Here is a 9,973-nt window from a genome sequence, read left to right on the forward strand (position 1 = left end):
TTTCTTCCTTCTGTTTCATCTCCTCTTCACCCGATCTTCTTCTTTATCAACCTTTCTCTAACTCTTCCATTCTCATCCTCTCTCCTTCACCCCTCGTCTTTGCTTTCAAGTTACTCATTCTCTACTACTCCTTTTCCTCCTTCTGCATCATTTCCTCCTCCCCTATCTCCCTCTTCATCAACCTTTCTCTAAACACAACTTCCCTTCTTTAGTACTCCTTTCTCAACCTCTCTCCTTCCCTCCGTCTTTTTTTTTATGTTCCTCCTTCTCCTTCTCATGCTTTTCCTCCTATTCCCTCTTCGTCTCGCCCTATCTCTCTCTTCATCAACCTTTCTCTAACCACAACTTCCCCTTTTCCATATTCCTTTCTCAACCTCTCTCTTTCATTCCTCCTATTTACTTTCATGTTCTTCCTTCTCCTCCTTCTCACCTTATTTCTTACATAATCAACCTCTCTCCTACCTTGTTCTCCCTTCTTTCATTCCCCTTTATCAACCTCTCCTTCACTCTTTGTATTTACTTTCATGCTACTCATCCGCCTCTTCCTACTTCTTTTCCTTTTCCTCCTGCTTCATCTTCTCATCATATCTCTGTCTTTCTTCATCAACCTTTCTTCTTTTCCATCCTTCCTTATTTTTACTCCTTTTTCCATCTCTCTCTGCCTCTCCTCGTCTTTACTTCTCTGTTACTCCTCCTCCTCCTCCTCCTACTTCATCTCCTCACCCATCTCCCTCTTTACATACTCCTTTTTCAAACTCTCTCCCCGTTTTTCATTCCTCATTAACCTCCATCACCTGCGCTTCCGCCGCTAATGCGTACCTCACCCCTCGGGACCCGCTCGCTGCAGAAATATTCATGCCTCCCGGAGCGTAAGATTTCACCGGCCACAGAAATATGTTTGGGCGTGTGTCCGGCGGGGTGATGGTCCCTTATGGGGGGCAAGTGTCCGGAAATGGCGCCAACATCCTACTGGGAACGAGTTTTGGGTGGAGGAGGAGATGGAGATGGGGGTAGAGGAGGAGAAGGAGGAGGAGGAGGGGGAGGTTGTAGAGGTAGGTAGGTAGGGTGGAGAGGCCGAGAAAGATGGGGAAAGAGGAAGAAAGAAAGGCTATCGTTGAAGAAGGAGAAAAAGCAGGGAGAAGAAAAAAGGAGGGGAAAGAAAGAATAACAAGCAGGGAGGAGAAAAAAAGAGAGGAAAGAAAGAATACCAAAAAAACAAAAGTACCCAAAGAAGATAAAAGAGATAGGTAGATAGGAAGGGAGGAGGGGCCGGTAAAGAAGGGAAGAGAAAAAGGAGACGGAGGAGGGAGCCAGCAAAAGAAAGAAAGGAAGAAGGTAGAAAATAACAAGTACTAGCCTTGGCAGAGAACGATAAAAAGTATAGATCGGTCTGTATTGAAGTGAAAATTAAGAAAAAAAAGGAAAGAGAGAAGGAAAGAATGGTATAAGGGAAATATTAGGAGGAAATAGAAAGAGGAAATGAACGGAGATAATGAGAGATGAGGAGAGAGAGAGAGAGACAGAGAGAGAGACAGAGAGAGTTTTCCCTCCCTTGTTTTCCTCTCTCTCTCTCTCTCTCTCTCTCTCGTTCTCTCTCACAATTCTATTTTATTTTACGGACGTTTTGATGTTAAGAAGGTTTGCACGTGTGTGTGTGTGTGTGTGTGTGTGTGTGTGTGTAGGCGAAGACGTATTTCTACTTTGTTGGTTTTATTTGTCAGGAAACTGCCAGAGTTGTTTACGGATATTTCTCTCTCTCTCTCTCTCTCTCTCTCTCTCTCTCTCTCTCTCTCTCTCTCTCTCAAGAAATACATATATTATTCCCAAATTCATCGCTGATTTCGTTAGAGTTCACAAAATTAGAGTTTTTTTTTTTGTACCGAATTTTCTTTGGCTTCTGTTTTCACCATAATATTTTTTCCTGCTACTGTTATTTTTCTCCACATCCTCTCCTCTTCTCTCCTCTCCTCTCCTCTCCTCTCGTCTCCTCTCACCTCCTCTCCTCTCCCCTCCTCTCCTCTCCTTCCTCTAGTCTAAAGCTTCCACCTCCTTCAATTTTTCTTCCTCTATGTCACACTGCCATCACTCTCTCTTCCTCCTCCTCCTCCTCCTCCTCCTTTTCCACCTCCCAAATGCTGCAGCTCCTTTTCTTCTCCTTTTCTCCATTCAATATTTCCTTTATTCTCTTATAGCCTGTTCTTTCCTGCTCTTTTTTTTTCGTCTCTTTTCCCATTTTTCTTTCCATGTCCCCTTATCTCATTTTCTCTCCTTTCTGTCACGTATCCTTCTATAATCTCTTTTATGTCATCTCCTCCTCCTCCTCCTCCTCCTCTCCATCTCTTTCTCTCCTTCCTTCTCTATTCTTATTATTCCTTCCTCCCTTTCCCTTATCCTTCTTCCTCCTTTTCTTTCCCTCATTCAAAGGAAGTACGGATGGTTACGTTAAAAGCCTTCCCATCAACACCTCTTGATGCCTGTTTTTCTACCTATTTCCCTTTAGTTTCCCTTCATCGTTTATCTCTTTTTTTATATCCAGAATTTCCTCCCTCTCTGTTGATAAAGGAGGCGTGGATGATTTTGTTAAGCGCTTCCTCATCTACTTTCTTTATGATTTTTTTTTATGTTCCTCACCCAAGTTTTGTTAATCTTTTCCTTTATTTTCTGTTATTATTCCGTTGTTTTTGTTTCATCCCGTTGGTATTCCTCCTTTTCTCAGTACCATTTTTTTTTTTCAGCGTCTGCTCGGCGTAATCCTTCCCACTTATATTTTTTTCTCTCCTTTCTTTTTTGTCCTTTGATGTGTCTCCTCTCTCACAGCTCACCACTTTTCTCCCTTTCTCATACCTATAATTTTGTGTATTTGTACCTTTTTCCACCTCTCATCCTGTTCTACTTTCCTCATTCTCTCCCTTTCCTTTCCCTTAACTCTTTACCCTTTCAGTTTACCTCCATTTGCCCTCTCCCCTCCTTTCATTTTTCTCTCCTCTCTCCCCCTTTCCCTTCCCTTACCTCTTTACCTTTTCATTTTACCTCCATTTGCTCTCTCCCCTCCTTTCATTTTTTCTCTCCTCTCTCCCCCTTTCCCTTCCCTTACCTCTTTACCTTTTCATTTTACCTCCATTTGCTCTCTCCCCTCCTTTCATTTTTCTCTGTTCCCCTCATCCCTGCCATGCTTTCCTCTCCTTCGCTCTCATTTTTAATTTTGTGTATTTCTACGTTTTTCGACCTCTCATCCTGTTCGACTTCTCTTAACCTCTCCCTTTCCTTTGCCTCTTTACCCACCTTCTTACCCTCATCCCTTTCCCTTCCTTCCACTCTTCTCTATTGTCCTCGTCCCTGCCATTCTTTCCTCCCCTTTGCTCTTTCTCTTCCTCTTTGGTAATAAATAATAAAAGTAGTAAATAAATTTCCTCGCCGCGACACTCTGGCGACGCTTTGAAAAATTGACTCCAGTTTCCTGATGGAGTAAGAACCGCCGGTGTTAAGAGCCGCGGCGTGAGACCCTTCGCCTGGCTCTCATTGGGTGGCGGTGTCGGGTGCTGGCTGCTCATTGGTCGAGAGGCGAAGAACTATTTATTTATTTATTTTTTTACAGCTAAGGAGACATTTCAAGGGCGTAAAAAAAAATATAAAAAAAGCCCGCTACTTACTGGCCTACTTATACCTACTGGCCCTGACCCGTGTATGGATTTCGCGGTTTTCTGCCTTCTGATATGTGTCATTTGTGTTTGTGTTTTTGTGTGCTTGTCTTGTACACGGGATATGGACTCGATTTTTTTTTTTTTTTTTTTTTTTTTGTGGTGGTGGTGATGGAAAACTTGATTATGTTAGTGATAGATCGAGAGGGTTTATATACATATATATATATATATTTTTTTTTATAGATTTTATGGTTCTGTGCATTTGATGTGTTTCGCATATGCTTCTTTTTTTTTTTTTTTTTTAGATTTTTACACAGGAAAAAGACGATATTTTTTGTTAGATTTTTAGACAGGACAAGGACATTTTTTTTGTTAGCTTTTTACACAGGACAAGGACATTTTTTTTTGTTAGCTTTTTACACAGGACAAGGACATTTTTTTGTTAGCTTTTTACACAGGACAAAGACATTTTTTTGTTAGCTTTTTACACAGGACAAGGACATTTTTTTTGGTTAGCTTTTTACACAGGACAAGGACATTTTTTGTTAGCTTTTTACACAGGACAAGGACATTTTTTTGTTAGCTTTTTACACAGGACAAGGACATTTTTATTTATAGTGACAGATAACTGGATGATTTTCTTGGTGATTGATGGGGACGTCATTTATATTTTTTTGTATACGATTTTACAGTTGTCTGCCTCTTTTACTCCGGTTATATGTTTTTTTTTTGTGTGTGTGTTTGGGGCTCTACTTTTATTTTTCGTTTCACTTTCACGGTGGCGGGAAACGATGATAATGATAAAATGATAGACTGTGAAGTTTGGTTTTCTTTGTCAAAAATTTTTTTTTACATTGCACTTGAGGACTGCACGGACGGATGAGTAAATAATTATACGCATATTATAGTGACTGAAAACTTGGCATCACGCTGACAACTTATTTTCATGTGTTAATGTCTAAACTTAATGAACACTGTGGCGCTACCGAGATAAGACAGTCGCTGAAGTTGGTTTAATTATTTTGGGGCAACTAATTAAGATTCGGTGATACTTCATAAATATCTTCCGGTCGCTGAAGTTGGTTTAATTATTTTGAGGCAACTAATTAAGATTCGGTGATACTTCATAAATATCTTCCGGTCGCTGAAGTTGGTTTAATTGTTTTGAGGCAACTAATTAAGATTCGGTGATACTTCATAAATATCTTCCGGTCTCTGAAGTTGGTTTAATTGTTTTGAGGCAACTAATTAAGATTCGGTGATACTTCATAAATATCTTCCGGTCGCTGAAGTTGGTTTAATTATTTTGGGGCAACTAATTAAGATTCGGTGATACTTCATAAATATCTTCCGGTCGCTGAAGTTGGTTTAATTGTTTTGGGGCAACTAATTAAGATTCGGTGATACTTCATAAATATCTTCCGGTCGCTGAAGTTGGTTTAATTATTTTGGGGCAACTAATTAAGATTCGGTGATACTTCATAAATATCTTCCGGTCGCTGAAGTTGGTTTAATTATTTTGGGGCAACTAATTAAGATTCGGTGATACTTCATAAATATCTTCCGGTCGCTGAAGTTGGTTTAATTGTTTTGAGGCAACTAATTATGGTTCGGTGTTACATCATAATTATCATCCGGTCCAAGGGTCATATTTTTAAACATATCGGGCTCCCAGTACTATTTTCCAAGGTCACAGAGCAGATATACCGGGTTTTCGTGGGTGTTTTTCCTGATCAGTGTACAGAAGCGATGTAAAATTATCACTGGAATCACAAAACAGTCCATGAAAAGCCCAGCAACTTCCACGACAGCCTTTTCAAACAGGCGAACTAAGGGGGCAATACATTTAAAAATACGAGCTTAAGGGGTTACATAAGGAAGCTTTGTAAAATTAATTGAGTTCTGAAAGAGTGATTTTTTTTTTTTTTTTTTTTTTTACAGCAAAGGAGACAGTTCAAGGGCACACAAAAAGCAAACATTAATAAAAAAAAAAGCCCGCTACTCACTGCTCCTAAAAAGAATCCAAAGAGTTCAGATTAAAACACACACACACACACACACACACACACGCAGTACACACATGTGGTTATAATTTCGCCGTCTGTGTAGCCTACAACATTTTCCTGGATGACGTAGTAGTAGTAGTAGTAGTAGTAGTAGTAGTTGTTGTAGTAGTAGTAGTAGTAGTAGTAGTAGTAGTAGTAGTAGTAGTAGTAGTTGTTGTAGTAGTAGTAGTGGTAGTAGTAGTAGTAGTAGTAGTAGCAGTAGTTTTTTTTTAAGCCTTAAAGTACTTAAAATGTTACATCATATCATATTTTAGTTCTCTGTTTCTTCTGTTTGTGTTGCTGTTGATTGCGTTCCTATCTCACTTAGTTGTCTTCTCCGCCGTATGATGCTAACGGTAACGCATTCCTGTTCATGGCGTCATTTTCATTTCCTACATTAATGACGGTCACTGCGAAACACCCTCCCCCCCAAACCCCCTTGAGGCATTATCAGTGCGTGTGCGTGAGGCAGGCAGTCGGCGGAGAATTAACACCTCCACCTTATCTTCCTCCCTCACTGTAAGTCGCCGTGATTTATCTCGTTAATCCCGCGTGATGGCTGCGGCGAGATCGTGTGGCCTCGTGCAGGACTCAGAGGGATTGTGTGTGCTGTCTCGCCGCTGCCTCTCCTCGCGTGTGTACTGACTCATTTTGCAGGGACGCAGCGAAGAAGAAGAAGAAAAAGAATCACAATCACAGCTCTCCATTTAGGTTTCGTAGTAAAAGTGAATAGTAGTGATAATAAAGTAAAAGTGAGCGATCAATGTCAGAAGGAGAAAATCACACAAACCTAGAAAAGTGAAAAACATAAAACACATAAAACAGAAAAGTGAATGGATGTCATTGTACGATTTGTGGAGAGAGAGAGAGAGAGAGAGAGAGAGAGAGAGAGAGAGAGAGAGAGAGAGAGAGAGAGAGAGAGAGAGAGAGAGAGAGAATAAACGATTGGGCTATTTTTTTGTGTGTGCAGAATTTGGAAATTGAAATGTGTTTACTCTCGAATACGGCCACGCGCACTCAGTATTACGAAACCAATTAGAAAACACACACACACACACACACACACACACACACACACACACACACACACACACACACACACACACACACACACACACACTCCCTTTCCTCGTTGCTCCCCAAAAAGTCAAGTTATTAATCAAATGTAAAACTGAAAATCTGCAAGTAAAATAAAAAAAACACGTATTCCCAAACATACAAACAAACATACATACAAACTACCCAGCACTCCCCCTTTCCAATATTAAGGAGGAAGAGGACGAAACATGGAAGCATTGAAGGGCAGGCAACAGAAAATAGGATGTCCGCTTGTATATAATTTTCTAGCGCTGCGGTTCAATCTGTTCCTCAAGTAATTATCCAAAAGGCAGAGTGATTATAAACAGTCTTGCCTAATTACTCATTCACTTCATTGCCTTTCGCCACGACTTAACGATTTATGCTTTTATTTTATTTTTATTTTCTAGAGGTCAGTCGTGTCTGCGTTCAGTAATTCCGCAGTGATGTCGCTCCAATAAAAAAATAAACGACGACTGGATAAATAAAAATCTTGCCTGTGTCTTTTCACCATCGCCATGTTCGTATCGTAAGACCAAGCGAGTCGATGTGATACAGACCGAGGCAAAGGAGGAGGAAACACATGAAAGGAACTATACATGTAGAGTAAATAGGACAAGAGAAAGGGTCGACAAAATAAAAGGAAGTTGAATAGGCAGAAGTGAAGGGGAAAAAAAGGAAAAGAGAGATGAAATAGACCCAGCAAGTCGATCTTATACAGAGGAAAATGAAGAGGCAACATGAGAAAGGGAAGATAAATAAGAAAGAAAGATAATATAGGGAAGAAAAAACACTAATAGGAAAGGAGAAATGAGTGGAGACAGAAAAGATGAGTAGGGAGAGGAGGTATGTAGCTTGGGAAAAAGGGATAAAATAGGAAACATAAATAGGAAAGAAATATATGGAAGAAAGGAGAAGAAAAAGGTGAAAGAATAATAAGAGAAGAGGAAAGAGAGGAGTGAAAAGAGAAAGAGGAGTAGAAAGAGAGAATGAATGTATAGCTTGGAGTGAAAAGGGAGAGAAGTGAGGACAGAAGAGAGTGTGAGAGGAAAAGAGAGAAGAAAATGGGAAAGATAAGAGAGAAAAGGAGGAAAGGAGCAACAAGGAATAAAGGAGAGAGCAGAAAGAAAACGAGAGGTGGAAAAGAGGGGAGAGAAAAATGAGAAAGAGGTTTGTGGAACGGAGGATTAAAGGGAAAAGGAGAGGGGAACAAGGAATGAAGGAGAGGGGCAGAAAGAAAAGAGGGGAGAGGAAAAGGGAAAAGAGGGGAGAGGAGGAGAGAGAGTGATGTGAAGAAGGAAAACAGGGAAGGGGAAAATGGAAAAGAGAGGAGACGTAAGGGGAAAAGGGAATGGGGAGGAGGGAATGAAAGGAGAGGAAGGAAGGAACAAAGAAGGGAAGGGAGAGGGGAGGAGCAAATGAGGGGAGAGGAAAATGGAAAAGAAGGGAGAGGAGGGGAGGAACAAAGGGAAGAAGGAGGTGGGAAGGTGAAAATGGGAAAATAGGAGGGGAGGAACAAAGAGGGGAACGGAGAAGGAAGGAGGAAATGAGGGGAGAGGAAAATGAAAAGGAGGGAGAGGAGGAATAAAGAGAGGGAGGGGGGAGGAATAAAGAGAGAGGGGAGGGAGGAATAAAGAGAGGGGAGCGGGGGGGGAGGGGAGTGGTCGTAGGTTATTGCTGGCGTAAATTTGGTGCTAAGATTTACTCCCCCAGTTCACCGCCTAAATTATTCTCTCTCTCTCTCTCTCTATCTCTCTCTCTCTCTCAGCATTTTAGTATAAAAACATACTCGCCTACACAAAATAAAGGACAAAACTAACACACACACACACACACACACACACACACACACACACACACACACAGATACAAAAATACCTCGTCAGTGGCATGTATTTATAAAATTTATGAGAGAGAGAGAGAGAGAGAGAGAGAGAGAGAGAGAGAGAGAGAGAGAGAGAGAGAGAGAGAGAGAGGGGGGGAGAGCGGTATTATCTTAAAAAATACACTCAAGTAAAAATGATTTATGTATTCAGACTAAAAATAGAGAAACGACAACAAACAGAGAGGGGGAGGGAGGGACATCAAAGAGAGAGAGAGAGAGAGAGAGAGAGAGAGAGAGAGAGAGAGAGAGAAATCAGTTGACATCTCTGGTTCTGGACATGACAGTAACACGTTTCAGTCTTGCTCCCCTTTTCCCTTTCCGCCATTCCTCTCTCTCTCTCTCTCTCTCTCTCTCTCGGCAGCTGACAATTTAATCCTCCTTAGTTCGCCACCTTGTCTTTCTCTTCTCCTCTTCCTCTTATTCTTCGTCTTTCTCTTCCTCTTTGTTTTCATTTCTTCCTCTTTTTTCTTTGTCCTCTGTCCCGGTTTTCCTTCCTCTTTTTCTCCAACCTCTTCTGCCATTCCTTCGCTTCCTCGTCACGTGATCCCTTCCTGTCTTCCTCCTCCTCCTCCTCCTCCTCCTCCTCCTCACATCTCATTAGGACGCTTTGAGAGGAAGAGTTTTTTTGACTTCTTGATTTTAGTTCCTCTTTCTGTTTTAGTTTTAGCCTCTCATTGATTAATATTCTCTCTCTCTCTCTCTCTCTCTCTCTCTCTCTCTCTCTCTCTCTCTCTCTCTCTCTCTCTCTCTCTCTCTCTCTCTCTCCTCGGGTCATGGTTAAAAACTTGACAAATGAAGCAAAACAAATAAATATATAATGTCTTCGTGGAGCAGGTGTGTGTGTGTGTGTGTGTGTGTGTGTGTGTGTCAGAAACAGTGGCCGTGGCACAGATTCACACACACACACACACACACACACACACACACACACACACACACACACACATCTAACTCAATACTCTCCCTGCTATATTACCCTCCCTTTCTCCCTTCACTCATAATTCTCCCTTTCTCTATTCCATTCTATGGAATAGAGAAAGGGAGAATTATGAGTGACTTGTTTCCCTTCCTTTCTTCTCTACTTCTCTCCTCCTCCTCATTTTCTTCCTCTTTTAATTTCTTCATTCACTCCTCCCTCTCTCCCTCTTTCCTTACCTATTTTTATTAGTACCTTAGTTTCATCGACCATGGACTTGTTTCCCTCCATTTCTTCTCTACTTCTTTACGTCTTCTCATTCTCCTACTTTTACTTTCTTCATTCATTCGTCTCTTCCTCCCCCCTCCCCCCCTCCTCCCTCCTTGTACCGAGAACAGGTGTGCTTGTT

Source organism: Eriocheir sinensis, chromosome 34 (assembly GCF_024679095.1).
Source record: "Eriocheir sinensis breed Jianghai 21 chromosome 34, ASM2467909v1, whole genome shotgun sequence".
NCBI classification, from domain to species: domain Eukaryota; kingdom Metazoa; phylum Arthropoda; class Malacostraca; order Decapoda; family Varunidae; genus Eriocheir; species Eriocheir sinensis.